The sequence below is a fragment of the Papio anubis genome, chromosome 8, assembly GCF_008728515.1.
Source record: "Papio anubis isolate 15944 chromosome 8, Panubis1.0, whole genome shotgun sequence".
NCBI lineage: Eukaryota > Metazoa > Chordata > Mammalia > Primates > Cercopithecidae > Papio > Papio anubis.
This window is the reverse complement of record NC_044983.1, coordinates 106,243,467-106,270,752: the sequence shown is the minus strand read 5'-3', so window position 1 is coordinate 106,270,752 and position 27,286 is coordinate 106,243,467. Positions and strand designations below refer to the sequence as shown.

The window sequence follows — 27,286 nt, the reverse complement described above, 5'->3', positions numbered from 1 at the left end:
CAATTTTTTTTTTGAGACAGATTCTGGCTCTGTCACCCAGGCTGGAGTTCAGTGGTACGATCTCACCTCACTGCAACCTCCACCTCCAGGTTCAAGTGATTCTCCTGCCTCAACCTCCCGATTAGCTGAGACTACAAGTGCATGCCACCATGATCAGCTAGTTTTTTGTATTTTTAGTACAGACGAAGTTTCACCTTGTTAGACAGGAAGTAAACTTTTTTTAACCTAGAATATCTCTCCATTTATTTAGATTTTTTGGCTTATTTTGCTGCTGATATAATAAAGTAATATTTTAAATATAAACATGACCAAATTTGTATATCTTCGTCATGTATATAATTGCTAAAGTGCTAGTGTTTATGTAGAGTGTTCCGGCTTGATTTTTGTTCCCACGGAAAACCTACCAATCCCCTATACCTGTGAATGTGAGCTTACTGCAGTGTAGGATCTTTCCAGAGGATTAAATTAAGATGAGGTCATTAATACGGGCCCTGATCCAATATGAGAGGTGTCATGAAAGGGGAAATTTGGACAAGAGACAGGCAAGGGCAGAGGTATACGGAGGGCACTCTCTACAAGCCAAGGAATATTTGAGGCTATCAGAAACTAGGAGAGAGTCATGGAAATTACTCTCTTTCAGATTCCTCAGAAAGGATCAAACCCTGCTGACACCTTGATTTCAGACTTCCAGCCTCCAGAACTATGAGACAGTAAAGCTTCTGTTGTTTAAGTCACAGCTACCCAATTGTGTGGAAATTTGTTATTGCAGCTATAGAAAAGTTAGTAAATTCCTAATTAATGAATTTAAAGAGAGAAGACAGAGAGATTATGTTCAGGGTTAGGTATATATATGTATATATACACACACACACATATATATGTGTGTGTATATATACACACACAACTAATTATATATATATATTTACAAAAAACATTATATGTGTATGTATACATAATTGTATTTATTTTAACATATTCTGTTATATTAAAATATGGCCCTTTTAAAATATGACTTAGGAATAGGATCAGGAATCTAAATGGTTGGGTGTCAACAGTGAGATAGTTTAATCATTATTAAATTTTTCTTAATATAAGTACAATAAGGCAGAGTGTTATTGGCCCCTATTTTCCATTGTGTAGAATGAAGCATCAAAAAAAATAATAATAAAACAAATAAACTCTTCAAAATAACTCAGTATTCGGTGACAAAGTTATTGTGTCTTCATGTAGTGTAATTTCTTACATTATTTATTCTTGATTGACAAAAATTGCATGTATTTGCATGCACAACATGTTTTGAAATATGTATACATCGTGGAAAGGCTAAATCAAGCTATTAACTTATATATTACCTCACAAACGTGTCATTTTCCATGGTGAGAACTATTAAAATCTAATTACTTAGCAATTTTCAAGAATACATTTTTATTAACTATATTCACTGTGTTGTGTGATAAATGTCTTAAACTTATTCTTCCTATCTAACTAAAATTTGTGTCCTTTGACCACCATCTTTCATCCACCATCCTCCACCTCGCACACCTCTGGTAACCACCATCTATTCTGTATTTCTATGAGTTCAACTTTTTGTATATCATATATAAATGAGATCATGCAGTAGTTGTCTCTCTGTGCCTGGCTTATTTCACTTGACATAATGATCTCCAAGTTCATCGACATTGGAAACAACAGTTTTTTCTTATTTGGAAGGCTGACTAGTATTTCATTTTGTGTATTTATACCACATTTTCTTCATCCATTCGTCATTAATGGACACTTAGATTCCACATCTTGACAATTTTAAATAGTGCTGCAATAAAATGTGGAGTGATATGGTTAGACTTTGTGTCACCACCCAAATCTCATCTTGAATTGTAATCCCAAGGTGTTGAGGGAGAGACCTGGTGCAGGGAGACTGGATCATGGGGGGACAGTCTCCTCCATGCCATTCCCATGATAGTGAGTGAATTCTCATGAGATCTGATGGTTTTATAATGGTAGATTTTTCCTGCACTTCCACTTCTGTCTCACCTGCCACCATGTAAGATGTGCCTGCTTCCCCTTCCACCATGATTGTAAGTTACTTGAAGTCTCCCCAGCCCATGCAGTACTGTGCGTCAATTAAACCTGCTTTCTTTATAAATTATCTTCTCTCAGTGTTTTTTTTTTTTTTTTTTTTATAGCAGTGTGAGGACAGACTAACAAATGGGGTAATTTCAAAGGCTTTTTTTCTCAGCAAACAAACTATCCCTGACTCCTTCCACTGTCATTATATGCTCTTATCACACACATTATTTTATAAGAAGTTAATTACAAATACCGTGCATGCAAATCTGAAACAATCTGTAAAAGAACCTTTTCATCCCTAAAGTTCAACAGATTTATTTCTTAATTTTCATACCCCAAATGAGATGCCAGTTTTTTTTATAGATAGTTCGTTAAACATAAGTTTTGATAAACAATTGCCTTTAAGACAGTTACCAATTGATCTTTCCTAGTTAACGTAGTACAGCAATGAAACAACTTATCATACTTCCTTAATGTAAGTTCAACTATTTCTGAAAAAACAATATTCTTTGGTGTTAAGTCTTTAGAACAGCTTGGGTATTAGCACTTCTATTTCATGGAGCTTGTCCATGTACTTTAAATTTGTTGTTTCTTGCCTTACTGGTGATACATTTGTTTATTTTAGTTATTACTTCAAACTTTAAAATAAAAACTGTATTTGTCACATGTTTTGATTACATTATTTACTAATGTATTCGGTCTCACAATGATATGTTCTACTAAAACATGACTTAGCAATAATAAAAGCAAAAATCTAATTTCCCAGAAAGTAGAATAAGATAACCTAACATTCAGCAACAACAAGGCAAAACTGGAAACCCTTTCTTGTATATGAGCCAAGAACATTCCATTTCTATTCAGTGTATACTTGATGTTGCCATCTACAGTTCAGTATCAGCCGTATTTCATAACAAGCAAAATTAACATGTTTTAATATAAAATTTTATGTTTTCCCATGGCTCAATATATGTCAGACATAACATTTACTAAGGATAGAAGTCATTTTTCAATTAATGAAATACATTGTATGTTAGCTAGTATAAATGAGCTTAAAAATCATATTATAATTACATTACTTTTTCTATTTGAATCTGGAAATGTTGCATATAAAAATCGCTTTTAGAAATGCTAAACTTTTTTTTCTTATGCAATGAAGAGTAATATTTAAACCTTCTTAAAATTATGTAAATGCTCCGAATTTCACAATTAACTAAGAGAAGTAACATAAAAACACACTAAAAGTATTATAATATTTATGTGGAGTAAATTTAAATAAATTCCCTGTAGTGAATTTAGACAGAAAGGTAAAAAAGAGAGAATGTCTTCAGGGGGAGTGTGATATTAACTAATATGAATAAAAAATGTTTAATGTCTTTAAAATTATCCCAGGAATTTTGCTATAGAGGAAAATAAAAATAAAGAAAAAAAAATTTAAAGCATTAAGTATGGATTGTTAAAGAAATTTCATAGTTTCTGTAACATTCTCTTTACTGTCTAGAAACTGTACATTTATAAAATATATTTACCAATATTTGAATAGATGTAATAGGAAATAGTAGAACACAGTTAAAATTAGTAAAATAAAGTATAAGAAATTATATTACTGTTTAATTGAGCTACTATCTAGTTTTAAGTTGTGATTTTCCTACCAAGTACAATCATCATGCTAAATTGATGACTGGTGCATTTGGAACATGAAATGCACTTCAAATTAACATATTCCCTAGAGTTAAGGAACCATGTTAGTCTCTCTTCTGGAGAGAGGGCTCAGGGAACGGTTTTCTTAACCTTCAAATATACTAATTTAAAATATGGATTTTGTTTTTTATTGCATCTAAGCACTATCATCAGACAACAATTAGAGATTCCATTCTCTCCGGCATATCAAGACAATCACTCTATCACTTTTCTTTTCTACCTACTCCTCTTCCTCATCCAAGAACTTTTTCTCTCTGACCATACAACGGTTTTTACTGCAATCTGTACAGGTATTATGTTATTGCTTACTCTGTTTACTTTCAGCAGTTTTTGTGTTTTTATTTTTTATTTCTATTCTGTTTATACTAAATGCTGAGGCCAAGTCACGTGATATTTCAGGAGACCTTGTTTCCCAGACGTCTCCTACTCTGGAGAAAACACATATATCTCTAATAAATGCTGTGACAATGAGGAACTGGATAGCTCCACAAAATATAGGGAAATATGTTACTAGGTTTCAGCTTCTTTGAAAGTTAACATATTACACATAGAGCAAGAAAAAGTTGTTCACATTACATAGTTTGTTTCTCATAATCTGTTATGAACAACAACAAAACAACAATTACAACATATGTTTTATTCATCCACAAAGGTCTTGAGATGCTGAGTATAGAAATAGACAAAATACAGATTATATAAAACAATAAAGCTCTGACCTCCGACCTTTGCTGCTGCAGTCAGTCTAAGAAGCCAAACCACAAGCTCTACAAGAGTCAGCCCAATACAACCAGTTCTTGGTCAATAATTCCCAGTATCTCTAATTTTGCTCCTGCTTTCAACTTATGGCCAACTAGAGAAAGCAAAATATGGATCTCTAGTCAATCACATAGAACTCCTTGCTTCTACTTAGCCAACTTACAGCATCCCCATGACAGCAACCTGCAATCAGTGCATAACTTTTTTCACTATAAATCTCTCACACTTCCCTGCCTACCTCTGAGTCTCTGTCAAATGCAAGTGATGGTGGCTAACTTCCTTTCTATAGCAAGCTCTGAATGAATACCTTTTGTTTGTTCTCATTTAGGTTGTCTTCATTCATTTTCACAGTTTCTCTGGACGTTTCAACAAGACATGGTCTCCATTGCCCATTGCTGTGGACCCCAGTCATCACCCAGTGCAGTAGCCACAATGGCTCCTGATGCCTTATGACAAGTCAGCACCTGGTCTGAACTCTGCTCTCTTTGCATTGAGTTCTTTGACTTTTTATTCTAAGTTTAGTCATTGCTTTTAGTATTGGTTCCCGTTTGCTTGGCATCCTTGGTGGAATCAGGCTTCTTTTTTCAATTTCTTTTTGTTGTCTTTTGTTTTACTGCTTTGGGTAGTGCTATCTAAATGTGTTTATCATAAAAGCAGCAACACATGAGCAGAGGCCCGTAAGCCTGTTTTTCAAGCCAGCCAAACAGCACATTTAGTGTGATGTTCACACTGGACCTCTGTCCATTTTTATAAACTTTGCTGTGGGCCATCTATAAAACTAAATGAAGTTCTCTCTTGATTTTTTGTTATTGTTTTTCTGCATACCTGGTAGTGATCCAGATACAAAGATCACAGTTTCCACCTGCCGAAAGAGCATAGATTTTTAGATCTGCACTTGGAGATAGCCACTGTTGGGTTGCATTGGACTTTCTAGTGATATAGGAAATAGTATTATGAGACCCATTAAAGTTCAGATAGATTATACCAAACTGTTATCCAAACTTTCCCAATATCCCTTAAAGCTAGAAGCAAAAGAAGGGCTCAGACCTATGTTGAAAGCCTAATACACGAAGGTATTCTTATACCCAGTGCTAGTCCCTGTAACACTCCCTTCCTATCAATAAAGAAACCAAATGGACGAGCACATCAATATGTTCAGGACCTCAGGACCATCAACAAATTTGTTCTCCCTCTCTTCCTGGTAATACGTAACCCAATGAACGTACTGTCATTCATTCTTCCTGAAGCAACTTGCTTCACTATAATATATCTTTGCTCTGACTTTTTCAGTGTGTCTCTTGACTAGGAAAATCAATATCGTTTTGCCTTCTCTTGGAAGGAACACAACATACCTGGATAGTCATGCTCCAGAGAGTCTTTGAAAACCCCTCTTGTTTTTTCTCAGTCCTAAATCAAGACTTAAAGGAATTAAATTTCTCTTGAGGTTCAGTTATGGTGCAGCATGTGGTGCTCTTTTACTTTGTTCAGAGAACAAGGAAACACTTTGATAGGATTTGTTCTATTTTTTTATTTTTTCTCTCAGCCTTTGCAGGAAAGGGGCATAAAGTTTCAAAAGATAAATCACAATTTTCCCAAGACATTGTTCATTACTTACATCATGGTATATCTTGTCAGAAAAAAAAAAAAAAAAATCTCTCCTGCTAGATGGAAGACCAACCAATCTTAATTTTTTTTCTGAGATTGCAATATCTCTTTATGAATTGACTAAGTCGTTGGTAACAAACCCTCTACTCTGGGAGCCCACAGATGAAATGGACTCTCTAATCTTAAGATGCTTTTTAACAGCCTCCTCTAGGTGTCACTAACTATTAAAAGCCATGTTGTCTATTTGTGCATGAAAGATCTGGGCAAGTCGGAGTTTTAACTCAACTTCATAGGAAACATCAAAAAACTATAGCTTCTCCACTGGCCTGCTTTCAAAGAATCATTCTGTTTGTCTTTGAGCAATAGCTGTGCCTACAAAAGTTGTTGATTCCATGCTTCTCATGAAGTAGTCCTAGGTCCCCTACTTGGTCTCATGCTTTGTCAAGCAGAACTGACATTACTACTGATGGAGAACATGCAACAATTGTCAGCTAGCCAATTAACCTATTTTGACACTATATTACTCTCTCCCTATTACATTATTGTTCACTTCTGAAACACTTTAAACCCAACCACTCTCCTGCCCTAACCAGAAATAAACAGAACATCAGTTCTTATTACCTCAGTTAGGGACATCAGTTCTTATTACCTCAGTTAGTTACCTCTGTACCTTGACTGGATGTATTATAGACACCCTTCAATAATTTTGATCTATTATTTGTTGATCAATTATACCTCAAAACTGAAACTAGAGGTTATCAAATGGAATATGCTATCACTAATTTAAGCTCACTCTTACAGTAGTAGTTCCCTATCTGAGGTAAAATCAGTACAGATATCCACATTTACTGTATTTACTAGATATCGTCAACCAGCCAGAGTACAGAAATTAAACATATATGTAGATAGTAGGTATGCTTTTGTAGCACCACATAATTTTGGCATACTTTGGAAAAAAAAGAAAAAGATGTCTTACCTCTGCTGGAACCCCCATCAAAAATGGACACTAAGTTAAGGAATTCTTAGATGCACTCCTACTTCCCAGAAAGGTGCCTATTATAATAATTGTGTATCATGCAAATAATAATAAAAGAGATAAATGGAAGCCACAGAAAATATTCTAGCCAATTATTATGCCAAGATAAATCAGTCTTAATCAAGGTTAAGAGTCTATCTAAATCTTCAAAGAATAATTCTCTGGAGGAATTCAAAGAGGCAATTATAAATCTTCTACATTTAGCCCCTAGTTTTCCAGAAGAAGACAAAAAATAATCAGATTGTAACCTTTACTCAGATCACATCTGATACTCAAAGCAGCTGCTTGGCGGCATTAGATGATTTAACATGGATTTTAGATAAATTTTGCCATGAAACTACTCATCATGGTATAGACTCATCACTTACTATTTTAGTTTATGTTGGTAAGAATCCCTTAAAAACACAGCTGAGGTTATTTGCAAGTCATTTATCACCTGTAAAAAACATAAACCTAAAAAAAATAAAATAAAACCAAACCCCAAGGGACCTTTGAATAACTATGCAGCTTCTACCCTCCCTGGTATTTGAATATATTATAGTTATTTTATTTCTATTTTCAGGATGGTTTGGAGCATTGTCCATATTAGAGACGAATTCTTTAAACACAATAGAAAGATCAAGAAGTTCTGGCAATACAGTTACTATGGAGATAACGGAACAGTCCCTGAAGAGTGAGGACCTTAATCTCTAGGCTTCCAAGTTGTTTAACCTCACACCATTAGAAAATGATCAAAAGCGGAAGACTAAGAGACTAAATGTACAATGGTCAGACCTTACATAAAAATAGAGCTGTGATCCACAAACTCTGCAGCAAATCCTTTGGGAACCAAACCATTACCTCCCCAACAATGGGCCAAAAGGGACCAAGAAGAGTTGATCAATAACTTGCAGGTTTCCTAATTGTTTTCATTTTCCAGAGGGATCAGATAAACCAGAGAAAGCTGAATATGCTCCTTAACCAAACTAATGGAACGTTCCACCTCTATTTAGCCTGTCTTTGACTTTCTCATACTAACAGTCTTCACCTGAAGCCTTTTTCCACTATCAAGCTTGCAAACTGGCCTGCTACTGAGTCTCTATCAAATACAAGTGGTGGTCGTTGACTCTCTTGCCTTAGCAAGATTTGGATAAATAGTTTTTGCTTATCCTGTTTGGGTGGTCTTTGTTTATTCTCATATCAACTAACCAACATTTAATTGAAGGAAGTCTTTTCTTTTCCCCACTTAATGTAAAACCTAGTTCCTATGAAGAAAGTTAGAGTTGTTTTTATTAGCAATGTACACTAATGCCAATATCCTAATTCATACTATATTCAAGCCACAAATCAGCTTGAAATAATAACTAAATATATTCATTTAGTTTATTTTAGAAATTATAGAGAAGCTAATGGTTAGGCTTGCTTTATTCCAGATCAATGGGAGAATCAAAAAACAGGAGTCTATTATTATGAGACGACAACAACAAAAAACAAACACTTACGTAGTGGCTAAAAATGAGGTAATTGAGTAGAATATGGACTCTATTCCCATCTGACCAGTAAAAGATTCAATGAACCATAGCTTTGGACTCTTGCAGTGAAATTTATTACTATCAAGGGTTGCATTGAACATAGGAATTAAAGGAAGTTCAAGAATTTCAAGTGAAGCTAGAGGGATTGAAAGGCATGAGGAGATCTAGTCACTTATTTGAAATTTTACATTTTAAAATAAATTTTAGTAATAACGTGCTGCTTCCAAAGCTTAATAATAAATTCTTGATTCTAGAGTATTTACCCCATTATTCTACCCTGAAACAACTCTTCTCAATTTCCAGCCCTGTCACAGTCCATGTCAGTCTTGACCTCTTCTTGGCAGGTATGAACAACTCTAATGATGAGAAGATCCTGGCAGAATTAAAACTGTACCGTGGTTCCCAACACTGAAATTCAATGCTCTTTCTAGTATGCCTTGGAACTCCAGGGAAAAGTTTATTTGGTAGAATGAAACAAATCAGTGTGTATAATTTAAATTGCATCAGTCAAATAAAAGAATAAGAACTATGTGTAATTGCATTATCTGCATAAATCAACTTAGCAATATTTTAAAAACAAATTCAATAGAACTTTTCTGTGCTAATGCATTAAGAGTTACGTACCATTTATCAGATGTAACTTTTATGTATCAAAAAGTCTTTCCTAAAACTAAAAAAAAAAAAAATAGATTTTTCCGCATCCTTGAGCAACACTTCACTCTGTGAAAACCAAAAATATATGTGCTTAGTGAACTTAATCCACTGAGCAGTATTTTCGCAGATATTTTCATGTATACCTAAAGTATATTTTAAACTTTAAAATAAGTTACAGGGCCAGAGCATTTCGAAAATTTCTTTCTCAGATATAAAAATAAACGTCCATTCTTTTCATAAATATAAAATTTAGGGGAATCAAAAACCTTTCTTACTACTACATGCACTTCTATAATGAGTAAAACTTTCAAATCCTTTACAAAGCATTTGAAACTCAAAACTATGAGTACATTTTATACAGATAGTTTTGAATCTCATAATTATATATGATTATAACAATCATTTTAAGTTAAAATATTGTGAAGACAGTAATTTGTTAACACATTAACTAATGTTATATAGATTTTAAAATGTTCATTTATTTTTTATGTTTCATGTTCTCAGTTACAGCTAAGACTCATATCCTCATTATGAATAGGGATTTAACAGACAAAGTCATCTCTATTTTTTATTTTACTTCAAATTCTGCATTAAAAAAATTACAGCTCTGTGAAGCTCTAATAATAGTTCTTCATCAAAATATTATTTTCTTATGTCAGAACATGAGGATCAAAAGCTAAGTAGTAAGGAAGAGTATAAATGCTGATTTATCAGGCTGATGTTACCATTAGTATTATTCAGATAGCTGATTACACAATTTTCAGTTCTACTCTACTTAAATTCTGTTGTGTGATTTAAATATACATCCCACTTAAAAATAAACCTGTTCAATATTCAAGTCAATGATTTTACATAGAATTTTTATTCAATTCTTAATCAGTGCTAGAATAAATCTTAAAATGTCACTGGCAGAAGGTATTTTACCTAGTTTATTAGAATTCAGAGATTTATCTTAAAGACAGATGTCCCTGATGTGAAACATATTATTAGAAAGAGTTCTGGGTGGTGAAGTAAAGATCATGGATTAGGAGCATCTGGGGAGTGCCAGAAGTGACTCTGAAAATTATAACATGCTACTTTCTGGAAAATGATTCCACAAAGACAATATGTGTAAGGAACATGGCTGTGCTATAGTCAAGGATAGGCCAAGGTAGGACGTTTACATCCTGTGTGACTCAGTGAGTTTAGAGAGCAGGCATGTAACTCCACCAGTTATCACAGTCATGCAGCCACAATATGGGAAGGCCGTCCTTGGTCCTATGGAACTGTTGTCTGTAAGAGGTATAATTGCCCTGCTGACACTGTGCATGGGGCTCAGCTCAACATGGCCTGACATGGCGGCCATGCTGGTGCCCAGAGAAAGAGAGGGAGCCAGAGCTGTCCATCTTTGGAGACAGACAAGGAGGAGCCAGGACATAGCATGGCTCACCTTGTGCCCAGAGAGAGAAAGAGTTAAGCTGTTGACCCTGAAGGCAGGGGAGAGCAGGCTGTGTAGCTGTATGTGGGAGCCAGCTACTGAGATGAGCCACTGGACTAAGCAGCTGAGATAGGGCAGACAGTGTGAGAGTAAGCTCTTAATGAGAGCTGCTGCTGAATACAATCATCTTTCACTTGCGTGTGGCCTCCCGAGTGTTCTTTCTGCTCATCTACCCACTCCCTCTGGACCACAGCATAGGCTGGAACCTGACCCTGAACATAACATTTGTCACAGTCATGAACTTGATAATTGGCATAGTCAGCAGTTTGAGGTTAGTAGATCTTCAGCCCTTGGGGCTCCCGAGTCAACTACGTGGCTGAAGCGTGGTTTGTGGTACCCCGTGGCAGCAGTGATGCTCTCATGGGCCCAAGTGGAAACGTGTGAGGCAGTGGACAGTTCTCCTGCAAGTGTGGAGAAAGCAGTGAAGCAGCTGGAGGCACACAGCACCACGAAGGAATGCACATTCACTGGTCAAGTCAGATGGGCATTTCTGACTGCACTGTGTGAAGTACATGCTCAGTCCCACAGGTAAGGAGCCTCCTGGTGAAAGCTGCATGCCTGGGGGCCCAAGTGCACATCCTGGAGCAGGGTGTGGGGGTAGCAGACTTCCAGGTGCAAACAGGGCACTTAGAGGCTCAGATAAACAATCTGAAGCCAGAGCTGGAAACAGCTGTCAGCACATCCTTGAGCCCATTCTCCCAGCTGGACACTCCCCCGTTTGGTCTGATGGGTGATGGTCTAGGGGTGATGATGGTTGGTGCCATGTTCAATTCCACCCCTTGATTCCTGGACCTATGAATCCTGCCAATGGGAGAAACAGTACCATGTATTGGATGCTGATTCAGAGCATACACAGCCATCTGGAGAACCTTGCCCCATCCCTGCAAAGCACTGCTACCTAGTTGACATTGACATGACTCCAAAAGTCCATTCCACCAGTCTATCAATCCAGCTGCTTCAGGATGATGGGGAGCATGGTAAGACCAGTGAATTCCACGAGCATGAGCCCACTGCCACACTTCTGTAGCCATAAAATGAGTGCCTTGGTCAGAGGCAATGCTGTGTGGAATACCATGATGGTGGATAAGGCATTCCATGAGTTCACGGATGGTAGTCTTGGCAGAAGTATTGCATGCAGAACAGGCAAACCCATATCTGGAGTAAGTGTCTATTTCAGTGAGCACAAACCTCTGCCCTTTCCCTCATGGAAAAGGTCCATTATAATCAACCTTCCACCTGGTAGCTGGCTGATCACCTAGAGGAATGGTGCCAAATCGAGGGCTCAGTGTTGGTCTCTGCTACTGGCAAATTGGGCATTCATCAGTAGCTGTGGCCAGGTCAGCCTTGGTGAGTGGAAAACCATGTTGCTGAGCCCATGCATACCTCCAACCCTGCCATCATAGCCACTTTGTTCATGGGACTGTTGGGCAATAACAGAGGTGGCCGGAGAAAGAGGTTGAGTGGTGTCCACAGAACAGGTAATTCTATCCACTTGTTTATTAAAATCCTCCTCTGCCGAGGTCACCCATGGGTGAGCATTCACATGGGATATAAGTATATTCAGTTTTTGGCCACTCAGAGAGGTCCATCCACATACCTCTTCCCCAAATTTCTTTGTCACCAATTTTCCAATCATGCTTCTTCAAAGCCAAACCACTGACTACAACCCATGAATGAGCACACAATCGCACACCAGGCTATTTCTCCTTCCATGCAAAGTGCATGACCAGGAGCACTGCTCGAAGTTCTGCCCACTAGGAAGATTTCCCTTCACCGCCGTCCTTCAGGGACGTCCTAGAAAGGGGCTGTAGTGCTGCAGCTGTCCACTTTTTGGTGGTGGCTGCATATCGTGCAGAACCATCTGTGAACCAGGCCCTAGTCTTCTCTTCCTCTGTCAACTGATCATAGTGAACCCCCCATGAGGCCATCGGTGCAGTCTTGGGGAAAGAAGGCAGGGTGACAGGAATGGAGACAATGGGCATTTGAGCCACTTCCTCATATAACTTACTTGTGCCTTCAGGACCTGCTCAAGTCCAATCACATATGTACCATTTCCATTTGATGATGGAATGCTGCTGTGCATGACCCACTTTATGGCTAGATGGATCAGAAAGTATCTAGCCATAATTCATGATAGGCAGTTTAGGTTGCATGATGTCTTGATGACCCATAGTCAAACATTGAGTTTCCACCAAAGCCCAGTAACAGGCCAAGAGCTGTCCCTCAAAATGAGAGTCGTTATCTGCAGAAGATGGCAAGGTCTTGCTCCAAAATCCTAGAGGCCTCTGTGGTGATTCAGCTATAGGGGCCTGCCAAAGGCTCCCAACAACATCCGTATCTTCCACTGACATCTCAAGCACCACTGGATCTGCTGGGTCATATGGCCCAAGCTGCAGAGCAACTTGCACAACAGCCTGGACCTGTTGCAGAGCTATCTCCTGTTCTGGACCCCACTCAAAACCAGCAGCCTTTCAGTTCACTTGATAAATGGGCCAGACTAACACACCCAAATGAGGAATATATTTCCTGTAAAATCCAAATAGGCCCATGAGACATTGTGCTTCTTTCTTGGTTGTAGGAGGGGCCAAATGCAGTAACTTATCCTTCACCTTAGAAGGAATATTTCAATAGGCACCACACCACTGGGCCCCTAGAAATTTTACTGAGGTAGAAGTTTCCTGAATTTCAGTCAGATTTATTTCCCATCCTCTGGCATGCAAATTTGTCATCAATAAGTCCAGTGTGTTTGTTACTTCTTGCTCACTGGATCCAGTCACCCTAATGTCATCAATATAACGGACCAGTGTGATATCTTGCAGAAGTGAAAAGCAATCATAGTCTCTTTGAATAAGATTGTGACACAAAGCCAGAGAGATGATATAGTAAAGGTATACTGCTCATTTTGCCAGCTGAAGACAAATTGCTTCTGGTTGGCCTTGTGGACAAAAACGGAGAAAAAGGCATTTGCCACGTCAGTGGCTTCATATTAGACACTAGGAGATGTGTTTATTTGCTTGAGCAACAAAACCACCTCTGGAAAAGCAGCTGGAATTGGAGTCACCACTTGGTTAAGTTTATGATAATACGATAATGGATCTGTCATTCTCCAAGATCGATCTGTTTTCTGCACAGGCCAAATGGGACAGTGAATGGGGATGTGGTGGGAATCACCACCCCTGCATCTTTCAAGTCTTTGATGGTGGGACTAATCTCCACAATCCCTCCAGAGAAGGAATATTGTTTTTGATTTATGATTGTTCTAGATGGAGGCAGATCAAATGGCTTCCACTTGGCCTTTCCCACCATAGTAACCCTCACGCTACAAGTTAGGGAGACAACGTGGGGGCTGCTAAGTATGTCTCTGCCAAGTATGCATTCTGGCACTAGGGTAAATGACCACAGGATGAGTCTGGGGGCCCACTGGTCACACTGTAAGTTGAACCTGAACTGAAATTCCATCAATTACCTGACCTCCATAAGGCCCTACTTGAGCTGGAGGACCACAATGATGTTTTGGGTCCCCTGGAACCAACATCAGCTCAGAGCCAGTGTCCTATAGTCGCCTAAATGTCTGCTCATTTCCCTTTCCCCAGTGCACAGTTACCCTGGTAAAAGGCCAGAGGTCTCCTTGGGAAAGGACGGGAGAAAGATTCACTGCATAAATTGTCAGTAATATAGTGGAGTCCTTCTTCAAGGGGACCTGGCCACCCCTTCATTCAAGGGGTTCTGGGTCTGTAAACTGACTCAAGTCTGGAAATTGACTGAGGGGCTGTGATTCTCTGTTTTTGTAATTCAAATTAGTCTTCAGTCCATTCAATCTGGAAGTTTTCTCTTTATATAAATTAAGTAGGAATGCAATAGGATTCCTATCAATTTATATTCTAGGAGCACTATGATTAATTAGCCAATGCCAGAGCTCTACACGAGTCAGAGTATTCTGATTGCTGTTTTGTCTCTGCTGTCCATTGTAGTAGCTACACTTACCTTCCCTTTGATGGTTGAGTGCTACCACCTGGCCTCTGCCACCTCAGGATCAAATTATTCCCATTGTATTTTAATTTCGTAGTTGAGCGACAGTGGTTCCCTTTGTTAGATCTGACATACAGAGAAGATCAATTACAGGGCTCTTAAAGTTGCAGATGCCGCCCTCACAAATCTATTTTGCAAGACATTGGTCAAGTGTATATCTTCTGGATCCTACCAGCTTGGATGAGTAGATCTAAAGTGACTAATCCAATTCACCATCCCAATCTCCCTAAGCCTTCAGATCCCTTCCTCTACATTAACCCAAAAGAGGTTAGGCATTTCCAGCTCACTCACAGTGGGCCATCTTTTAATTCATATCTCAGCTAACCAAGCAAACAAACTATTAGAATCTTTCTTTAAACTCTCCAAGCTGCAGCATTAAATGCAGAGTCCCTACTTAGTGGGCCCAGATCAATAAATTCAGCCTGATCCAATTCTATGTTCCTTCCACCATTATCCCATACCCTTAATATCCATTCCCATGTTTGTTTTCTAGATTTCTGTTTATATAAATTAGAGAACTTAAGCAATTCTTTTTGAGTGTAGCACACCTCCTCATGGGTCACTCTCAACCTCACCTCTAGGGGCCCAGCAGGACTTTAGTCTAGTTATAGTTATAGAAGAAAACAGAGGTGTTGGGGATGACTCCTGAGAAGAATCAACATTATCTTGCCTGGCAACTGTCTCAGGGGAGGCCATCACTGTTGGCTTAGGCAGCACAGGGTTTATCTCCTTAGGCAAAGGTGGAAAGGCTGATGGCAGCATGAATCGGGGAGGGGATGTTGCCACTACTGGGAATGGGGAAGCTGTTCCTTCTGTTGATAAAGGTTTGTTAGAGTTTAGGAACCCAGCTTCATCAGGGTCCTCCCACACATCCAGATTCCAGATCCAGATTCCAAGTTGCAGGGTCCCATTCCCTCACTTTAACAATAGACACCTGAAGAGGCTGTCAATGCACCTTTTATTGCAGGCCAGTGACTCCCATGATAAGAGCTTGTGTCTATTTTTCTACAATTTCAGCTCTTTTTCTACAAGAGATAAGACTCTCACTCAGGGCAATCTTAGCAGATTTGAGGCTCAGTGTCTGCTTCTTAAGCCAGGAGACAGAATGTCTGAGTTCATCATTTTATTTCATCACTTTGTCCACTGAACTTAGGAGCAGCCAACTAGCTTCATTACATTCCTTGTTTCTCCACGTATGGTCAAAAGTATTATGTGTAGAATCACTAAACTCCTTGCCTTTCACAAGCAGTGGCAGTGAATTAGGAGTGTCAAATGCATTTATTCTGCATACCTCTCTAAACAGTTAACACCAAAAACTATTAATGTTCTCCATACTATTAGAATTAGAGTCCTTAGCATTTTTCAGTCTAATCATATTAAACAGCTAACTCCAAAAAAAAAACCAAAACAAATTAAAGAATTCCATCCTTAATATTCTATTCTTCTTGGACCACTCCTGATTCCAAAATCTGTATTAGTTAGGGTTCCCTAGAGAGACAGAACTAATAGAAGATATCTCTAGATATAGATATAGATATAGATATAGATATAGATATAGATATAAATATAGATAGGAGTTTATAGACCTGGTGTGGTGGTTCACTCCTGTAATCCCAGCATGTTGGAGACTGAGGAAGGCCAATCACGGTAAAAACCGTGAATGGGTACTAGGCTCAATGCCTGGGTGATGAAATAATCTGTTCAACAAATCCCCAAGACATAAGTTTACCTATGCAACAAACCTGCACTCGTATCCCTTAAATTAAAATAAAAGTTTTGAAAAAGGACCACATAATGAAAAAAAGAATGTTTTTATCTTTTCATATTTTCTATATTTTACAATTTTGCTTATATGAAAAAACTTCTAGTTTTACCAAATAAAAAAGTTTTAAATTTAGTTCCATAACACCAGATTTTACTGATTCCAGGCTATAATTCTTTAGAAAACACTCTTTAATTTAAACACATAAATTGAATTTAATGGTAGCATTGTTAGTATTTCAATTTAAATGAAAATGTGTTGGCAGGTAAATAATGTGTGACCAGTATCACAGATGTATACCAATTTCTTATTATTAAGGTAGCTATTTAAATTAAAAAGGGACTGTGAAACTTAAGTATAAAGGGTGTTAAATGGGCTTATTTTCATAAAGAGCAAAATGCTAGGTTCGAAATTACATTGTTATGTTTTGAAAAGGTTAAATGAGCCATTTCTAAATGGTTCTTAGAAAATATATGAGAAAAATTTTCACAAATAATAGGGAAGAGTACTTAAATCAGTAAGTGAAAATTAATTTACCAAGTGCTGTGTGATGCAGGAAAGTAGGGGCGGCTAATAATTTTGGCTATTAACAATAAACTGGTAGGTTAATTCCTCATTCATTTTCAGAGTTGTCTTATTAATATCTTAATTAAATACATAATGAAATTTGATGAGGCATGATCAGGTTTTGCAGCAATATGTTTTTATGAACAATTTGAAAGATCAAAAAAGAAATGTTCAATTGAGATATGATCTAATAAAGATATGAGATCATTTGGAAACTTGCCAATTAATCTCGGGCACATGAACAGCCATATTTATTCTTTTCCTTACACCTGCTTTTTGATTATTTGAGACATATTATAGTAACTTTCATATACTGTTTAAACATGTTACTGCCATACAGTAAGTTAGAAGACATAGAATTTAGAATCAGACAAATTGAATTATCATTCTGGTTCTGCCAATTATTTTTGAAGTTGGAGAAGTTCCTTACAATGTTTAATCTTTTTGTTCTCAAAATTCTTCAGAGTATTTTTTGTAGAAAAGAAAGTTTGAATTTTAGTAAAGATAAATTAGGTTTTATTTTATTAATTATGCTTTACTGATGTATCTAAAAATTCAACACCCACCCCAAGGTCACCTAGATTTCCTCCCATGTTTTCTTCCAGCCATTACATAGTTTTACATTTTACATGTAAGCCTATGGTCCATTTTGAGTATAAGTTCAATTGTTCCAGCAACATTTTTGGAAAGAATATCCTTTCTCCATTGAATCGTCCTTTTGCCTTTATCAAAGATTAAGTGACCAAATTTATGTGAGTTGGCTTCTGGGGTTTCCATTCTGTTCCACTGGTTTTCCTTCTATTTGACTGCCATTACCTTACTGTCTTGCTTAAAGTAGCTTTATATTAACTCTTGAGATTGAATATTTCTTTTTTTTTTTTCTTTTTTTTTTTGGTGGGAGTACTGAGTCTCACTCTGTCACCCAGGCCGGAGTGCAATGGCGCCATCTTGGCTCACTGCAACTGTCATTTCAAGCAATTCTCCTGCCTCTGCCTCCCGAGTACTTGAGATTAAAGGTGTGTGCCACCATGTCCAGCTAATTTTTTTGGATTTTTAGAAGAGACGGCGTTTCACTTTATTGGCCAGGCCAGTCTTGGACTCCTGACCTCAATTGATCAGCCTTTCCTGGCCTCCAAAAGTGCTGGAATTGCAAACAAACCACTGCACCCTGTCTCAATTTGTTTTCCTTTCTCAGTATTGCGCTGGCTATGTATTTTGCCTTTCCATGTGAACTATACAACAATTTTATCAATATCTGCAAAATAACTCCCAGAGATTTTTTTGAAATTTTAGTTAAATTTGGGAAGAATTTATATCTTAATTTTACCGATACATTAACATAGACTATCTATTTATATTTTCTTTTATTTATTTCATCAGTAATTTGTAATTTTCTTCATACAGATCTTGTTTATGTTTTTAATCTTTTATGCATTTATTTGTAGTGACATTTTAAAAGAAAGGTTAAAAATTTAGAATTCCAGCAGTCCATGGCATATGCTCAAAAAAGCAACTGAGTTTTGTTAAATGATCTTTTATCATGTGCCCTTGCTTACTAGTTTCAGCAGACTTTTGAATATTCTCTAGGATTTTCTTGATAGTCTATTACATCATCTGCAAATAAAGACAGTTTTCTTTTTTTCCTTTCAATCTGTATACATTTGATAGTTTTTTAAAAAATATTTTCCTATGTATAAATTCCTGTACAATCTTAAGTAGGAGTAGTGAGAGAAGAAGACAAAGCTGCTTTGTTAATAATCTCAGGAGAAAAGCACCTAGTTTCTCACCACTGTTTGATTTTCAGTGTAGGTTTTTGCAAATAATCTTTCTCGATTTCAGGAAGATGGCCTCTATTTGTGGTTTATTGATACTATCTGTGTTATGTGATGCTGTCTGTAGTTTGCCATAGGGTTTTCATGGATGTGTTTTGGAACTTGTTAAAATACTTTTCTGAGTATATTGAAATAATCATACATATTTTTTCTTGTTTAATCTGTTGATATGGAGAATTTCATTGATTGGTGTTCTTTAGTTGAACTAGCTTTGCATACCTGGAGTAAATCCCACTTGAGCATGGTATATAACAATTTTTATGAATTAATGAATTATATTTGCTAATATTTTGTTAACAATTTTTGTATCTATGTTCATAGTGGCAATGAGTAGTTAGTTTTTCTCTACTGTAAAGTCCTTACATTATTTCATTATTAATGTTGGCATCAGAGAATGAGTTATGGAATACTCCCTGTGCTTGTATATTCTGGAAAATATTGTAGAGGATTAATGTTATTTTTTCCATAAAAGTTTAGTAGAATTTAACAGTAAAATCATCTGGACCTGGTGCTATTTTGGCATGGTTACTTATTTAATAATAATAAATAAATTTTAATTATTTTAATAGTTATTTTATTATCATCAATCTTTTTGGTAGATACAGATCCATTCCTAAAATCTATTTTTCTAGTGTGAATTTTGGCGGTTTGCATCTTTCTAAGAATTAGTCTATTAAATTTAAGTTATCAGTTTTCAGGGCACAGAGTTCATTGTAGTATTCTTTATTATTATTATTATTATTATTTTTTTTTTTTAATTTATTTTTTTTTTTTTGAGACTGAGTCTGGCTCTGTCGCCCAGGCTGGAGTGCGGTGGCCGCATCTCAGCTCACTGCAAGCTCCGCGGGTTCACGCCATTCTCCTGCCTCAGCCTCCCGAGTAGCTGGGACCACAGGCGCCCGCCGCTTCGCCCGGCTAGTTTTTTGTATTTTTTAGTAGAGACGGGGTTTCACCTTGTTAGCCAGGATGGTCTCGATCTCCTGACCTCGTGATCCGCCCGTCTCGGCCTCCCAAAGTGCTGGGATTACAGGCTTGAGCCACCGCGCCCGGCCTTCTTTATTATTTTTAATGTCCATCATTAAAAATGTCAGTCTTCTTAATTAATATCAGAAACGTCTTCTCTTTTGTGTGTTTTTCCCCAGGTTATCCTGGATGGAGTTTTATCAATTTTATTGATGTTGTCTTAGAATCAGCTGTATGTATGGTTGATTTTCTTTATTTTTCTGCTCTGATTTTCTCCTGATTTATGTAAATTTGAATAACCCTTATTTCTCCAATTTTCTTGATGTGGAAGTTTAAGGTATTGCAGGTTATCTTTTTAAGTCTAAAAAGTTCTGAGATTCTCAAACGCAATTAATCAACAAAATTTATATAAGGAATTATATACTAGTGCATTAACAATTATTAAGAAAAAAACAATTATTTTCATGAATTTGTTTTCTTTTTGACAGTAACATGTAGCAGTGTCTTTGGTTTATTACGTATTTGGTGAGCCTTGATTAACTTAATTCAGAAAACATTTTGTTAATATTTTTTTCAAGAATTCACAACTTTCCCTTTCTGTCATCCAATTTATCTTTTTTCTCTAGTTCTAGTTTTCATTTGTCAAATATTACTGCTTCTGGAATGATCTTCCATACCTCTTCTTTTTTCTTTTTGGTTTGAATTTTGTGCCAAAACAATATCAATTGATTTAATATTCCAACTGACTAAATTGCTGCGTTCAATCAGGTACTTATGAAATCCACTGAGTTTGGAATTTCAGTTATTATGTTTTACCATTCCAGATCTCTGCTTCTATTTTTCACTGATCAGCCTGTACATTTTATAAATAAAATAATTTTATCCTTCTTATACTACTAGCTCTACTAATATTAAAGTTTACTTTATGACCTATTATTCCTGTTTAGGTACTAGAACATTTTTTAAGCAAGAAGTTTATTTCAACAACAAGACATTTGACTTGATTATGTGGGATATCATCAAGGGAAAAAAAAAAGAGAGACTTGAAAGAAAAACTGTTCAGGATTTATTTTATTTAGATTAATTTATCCCTAATTAAAGACAGATTATCCTACCGTACAAAAGAAATTATAAAATTGTCCTTGGTTTTATAATGATATATGAAAACGTTAAAATTCTTCAACTGAACAAGCCACACAAGGATTTTTATTTTGTTGTTGTTGTTGCTAAAACAGTGAGAACAAAGTAACTTACTAGAATATAAAGAGAAGAGCTTAATGAGCATGACACTAATGTACAAAGGGGATTTTGTCACAAAACCAGGATTTTCCCCTCTCTCAGCTCCACTTGATGTTGGTCAAAACATACCACTGGCCATTCAGTGAAAAAAAAAAATACACACACACACACACACACACACACACATATACACATATACACATACATATATACGCACGCGCGCACACACACACACATATATAATGCATATATAACAGCTTTTTTTATTCTTTTTTTTTTTTTTTTGACACAGAGTCTCACTCTGGCATCCAGGCTAGAGTTTAGTGGCGTGATTTTGGCACACTGCAACCTCTACCCCCTGGGTTCAAGTAATTCTCCTGCCTCAGCCTCCCTAGTAGGGATTACAGGCGTGCACTACCATGTCCAGCTAATTTTTATATTTTTCGTAGAGATGGGGTTTCACCATGTTGGCCAGACTGGTCTCAAACTCATGACCTCAAGTGATCCACCCACCTTTGCTCCCACATATAACAATTCTTTTACATACAATTAAGGAATGGACCCAGCGTGCTGGCTCATGCCTGTAATCCCATCACTTTGGGAGGACGACACAGGAGGATTATTTGAGCTCAGGAGTTTGAGAACAGCCTGGTCAACAGAGAGAGATCTTATCTCTACAAAAAATTTTTAATAATAGCTGGGCATGGTGGCACCTGCCTGTAGCCCCAGCTAATGTGGTGGCTGAGTTGGAAGGATTGCTTGAGTCTGGGAGGTCAAGGCTGCAGTAAACCATGATCACATCACTGCACTCCAGCTTGGGCGATAGAGTAAGATCCTGTCCAGAAAAAAAAAAAAAAAAAAGAAAGAAAAAGAAAAAGAAAAGGTGTATCATAGTAGTCAGGATGTGATGGAACCAAATTGCAGTTTCCTAATTGAGAATGTAATCTTGGACTGTTAAGGACATTGTTCTGGAATGAAGATGAGATGCACCTTCCCTGGCTGCTTTCCTTTTTCGCAGATCCCTCCTGTCTACTGCTAGAACATATCAGTTGTATCTTCATACCCCATTTCCAAATGTGCAGATGTGTCTGTTTCATCGATTGGCTGCCTGTAAAACTGGAATCTGATTTGCCTCGTTGACAAGCCCTGTCGTTCACAGTAGGCTTTCATTAGTTTACTAAGTGGTGTATACCTCTTCATCTTCATCTTAAACTGCACTACAGAACCATCATGACCTGCCACTCTCTAATTAATACCATCATTGTTCTTGGTCTTGAATCTTTCCTTGAGTTTTTCATCAGCCATAGTCCCAGAGTCTTTTTGGCTGCCATTTCACAAAAGAGGTAACAAGTCTGCATAAACAAACATTCAAAGAAGCACCAGGAGCCTAGAATTGTATATGTTTATTGCTTTTGCTTCTTTTTGCCTATGTTAGTAATCATTAAATTAATGGTGATTATGGTTTATGTGTCATAAAAGTAATCAAGACTTCGTATTTCCTCATTATAGATAGTGCTTATATTGGTGATAATCTCCTTCTAATAATTGAACAGGATACTATATATATTTGGGTGGGATTACTAGTGTTTTATTTTCTTAGAGAGGGCACTGTGCCTGTCTGATTCTGTGCCAGCACTGACTTATACAGGTAGTATGCAAAGTCCCCACTGATAGGAAGTACTATAGATAAGGAATGTGTGGAAGATGCACAATCTATGTGATCATAATGAATTTTCTAGAAGTTTTGTCCTGTGGTGTTATCTCTGAAGACTCACCACATCACCTCAAATGAATGATGAATGCATTCATCAATTAATAGGATTTAAATGATTTGCAATTAGAGTGTGGGATTGTATAACTGTTTAGTTATATCTGTACAAAGGAAAATGATATGGTTTAATTATCTATAATAGATTAAATAGAAGCAAGTTCAGTGCTAAAGGAGAACAGCTGAAAAAAATATTGGAATAACAAGGGTATAAACATTTGATGGCTTCTATTTGTTCTTGAACATTGGAAGAATAAAATTGATGGCAAATTTAAAATACGGTTGTGTTAAAAAATAATACGTGAGATGAATGAAATACATTTTTAGATTGTAAGTGTGATTGAAATCTTTTCATAAAAAATAGTTTTCAGTGCAGAGAAACAAGCTGATAATTCCAAATTGGACATGTGTTATTTAAAGGGAGAGCAATTACTTTAAAATACTTCTACAGCAGAAACCAAAAAAATGGTAATCTTAGAAAGCATTATGCAAACATTTACGTTTCATTTATGTGTCTAAGTGAGCAAGCAGTATCAAGTGCCTGCCATGTTTTAAGCAGGTGATTTTGAAGTGATGAAAAACAAAAGTTTAAGGCCCCATTTTTGCCCTTTAAAATGTTACAGCGGTGTGCTTGACACAGGCAAAAAAAAAAAAAAAAAAAAATCAATATTTAAAGCACAGTATACAATTTGTCGTAATAAAGATAAACATAAAGAGTTTTGGGATTACAAAGTTAGATCAAACAGGAGGGACATCTGACAAATTATGGTGTTTAGGTGGAGAATACCAATTTCTCAGAGCAGATGCTACTTGACATAAAACTGGAAAGAAAAAGGAGTTTTGCAGGCACGATTAATGCAGGGTGTCTCAGAAGGAAAGAGGTAGATTTCCTGAAAAACAAATAATTATTGAACAACATTCAGGAAGATATATATATTTGAGATAATACACATACATTTCAGACAAATAACACTTCTAAAATGATCTGTCCTTATATACAATTTAGAATATAAGAGTCCTTAAAAATTAGCAAATCCTAAAATTTTAGAAATTCAAGACCTAAATGAGCATGATGATTGAAACTGAAGTACATTGAAAATTATCAATTAACTTTGCAAAAACCAGGTTCTATTATTTTCTTCAATAAAGTCAGTTTGTTGAAGCATACTTTTGTGCCATGTAAAGCTTTTTCTCTCTACATAAAGAGCAAATGAATATTTTTGTTTTCGGTTATTTATTTTTGTTTTGTTTTTCTTTTTAACAGAGTTTAAGACATCTTTCTAATTCCACGTTGTTACGTAGTCACATTTGAATGCTTCAAATAAAATATTCTTCTGAATTTATCGGAAACCTAGATATACAATATTATAAGAGATGGCATATAGGATACAACTAAACTGACAGTGAAAAAGACAATGAGGTCTCTCATGTGAAGTAAATTGAGAAGTTTTGATTCTCCTTCTTACTCTTCTATTTCTTAAATTTTAATTATTTTTAATTTTTTCTTGTTATGGATACACACTAATTGTGCAAATTTATGGGGAACATGTGATATTTTAATACAAACATACAATGTTTAATGATTAAGTCAGAGTAATTGGAATATCCATCATCTTAATCATTTATTATTTCTTTGTGTCGGCAACATCCAATCCACTCTTCTAGTTATTTTGAAGTGCATAATAAATTATTTTTAACTATGGTCACCCTATTGTGCTACCAAATATTAGATCTTATTCTTTCTATGTAGTGATATTTTTGTACTCATTAACAAGCTCATGTTTATCGCCTGCCACACTACACTTTCCAGCCTGTGGTAACCAACATTATATCTTCTGTCTCAATGAGATCAATGTTTTGTTTTCCTACATATGAGTGAGAACATGCAATATGTGTCTTTTTCTGCCTATTTCAATTATAATGTCTTCCCGTTCCATCTATGTTGTTGTACATGACAGGATTTTATTGTTTTAGATGGCTGAATAATATTTAATTGTGTGCAGGTACTACATTTTTTAATCCGTTCATCTGTTGATGGATAATTAGGTTGATTCTATATCTTGGCTACTGTGAATATGCTGCAATGAACAAAGAAGTGCAGCTATCTCTTCAATATACTAATTTGCTCTGCTTTCTTTTGGGTGTATACTTAGCATTGGATTGCTGGATCATATGGTAACTCAAAATAATTTGCACATCGATTTTTGTAGGTGTTTCATTCATAATTGTCAAAATCTGGAAGCAACCAAGATGTCCTTCAGTAGTTATATGGATAAATAAGTTGTGGTAAATCCAGACAATGGAATATTTTCAGTGCTAAAAGGAAATGAGCTATCAAGCCATGGAAGCATATGGAGGGACCTTAAATACATAGGGCTAAGTAAAAGATGCCAATCTGAAAAGTACTACATACTGTATGATTCCAATTATATAATATTCTGGTTAAGAAATAACTATGGAGATAGTAGAAGTTCAATGGGTGCCTGGGGTTGGGAGAAGAGAATTGAATAGGCGGAGCACAGATAATTTTTAGAGCAGTGAAATACTTTTTCTCATATTATAATGGTGAATACATGACATTATACATTTGGTCAAACCCTTAGAATGTTGTACAACACCAATATGAGCCCTTATATAAACTAAAAACATTGGGTAACTGATGTGTTCATCAAACATAAAATAGTGCACTACACTGGTTGGAGGATGTTGATAATGGAGGAAGCATGCATGTGTGGGGGCAGAATTATATGGAAATTCTCTGTACCTTCCTTTTAATTCTCCACTGAATCTAAAACTTCTGTAAAAATAGTCTTTTTAAAAAGAGATTATCATACAGTTTTAAGAAATAATGCAGAGAAATTTCATATATCTTTACTAAATTCCACTTAATGGTAAAAACTTGCAAAACAGTAGTTAAGATCACATCTGTGGTGTTCTTTGTTTTTATCCATTTTCTAGTTTGGTATAAGAATAATATTAGCTTCCTAAAATAAATGAAATGTATTTCCATCTCTTCTGTCTTATAGAAGAAATTATATAGAATTCATATTAATTTTTTATTAAATCTTGGTAGAATTTTCCATTGAAATAAAATGTCTCTCGCTCTCTGCATATATATATCATATTTTATATAGTAAATTCATTTTATAGAATAAATTTTAATATATGATTATAAATTCAATTCTTTTAATATATAATTTAAATTACGTCATATTGGGTGAATCGTAGCACTTTGTGTTTTTTTAAGGATTATTTCAATTCATTTAAGTTGTCAAATATATGGTTAGAATTATTCATAGTGCTCCTTTCTCATCCTTTTGGTATCTGTAGGGTAGGTAGTGATATCTGTATCTTCATTCTGATATTGACAATTTATTTCTTGTTTCTTTTTCTTCTCAGTTTTTATACAAACTTGTTAAACTAATAAATATTTTAAGAAATATCTAATTCATTGCTTTTTAAATTTGTCTTCTTTGAATTCCATTAATTTATGCTCTTATTTTTATTATTTCCTTATTTTGCTTAGTTTTCATTTATTTTTCTTTCTTTTGATAGGTTCTTGAGGTGAAAGTTTAGTTTATTGATTTCCTATACTTCAATTTTTCTAATATGAACATTTAAAGCTACAAATTTTCCATACAACATTGTTTTAGCTGGATTCAACACATTTTGCAATGTTGTATTTTAAACTTTATTTGGTTCAATGTTTTCTGTTTGCGTGTTTGTATTTAATGCCCCTTGGGACATCCTCTTTGACCTGTGAGTTATTTATAATTGCATTGTTTAGTTTTCAAGTTTTGAAGTTTTTCCTTATTATCTTTTTGTTATTAATTTCTAGTTTAATTTCATTTTAAATAGAGAACACCACACATATAATTATAATTCTTTTAAATTTATTGAGCCCTGTTTTTTTGTTTCCAGGATGTAGTCTATCTTGGTGTATTTTCTGGAAGAATGTAAAAAAAAACTATTCTGCCATTATTGTGTGAACTGGTCTATAAATGTCACTTTTATCTGTTGGTTGATAGTGTAATTGAAATCTTTGTTCTTTTTTTTTCTTGTCATTCTATCAATTATTGAGGGAGGTATTGAAGTCACCAACTATAATTGTGGGTTGGTGTATTTTTCCTTAATGTTCTATCAGTTTTTGCCTTGCATAATCTGCAGCTCTAGTTTGGTGAATACTCATTTATTATTGCTATGTGAATCCACAGCTTGGTGGATTGACCAATTTATCATTATATAACACCTTCTCTGTCACTGAAAATTTTTTTACTCTGAAGTACACTTTATACAAAATATAGCCACTTCTTCTTTACTTT

At 35.8% G+C, this 27,286-nt stretch overlaps 1 long non-coding RNA gene and 1 pseudogene across 1 annotated transcript; one reads left to right on the top strand and one right to left on the bottom strand.

The window, feature by feature from the left end:
• The first annotated feature begins 2,181 nt into the window (after positions 1-2,181).
• LOC103887045 lies at positions 2,182-9,202 on the top strand. Its single transcript, XR_002523941.2, has 2 exons — positions 2,182-8,661; positions 9,018-9,202. It is a non-coding gene; the product is annotated as an uncharacterized LOC103887045 (long non-coding RNA).
• A 12,843-nt stretch (positions 9,203-22,045) lies between these two features.
• LOC110743887 lies at positions 22,046-23,596 on the bottom strand (annotated as a pseudogene).
• Positions 23,597-27,286: the final 3,690 nt, after the last annotated feature.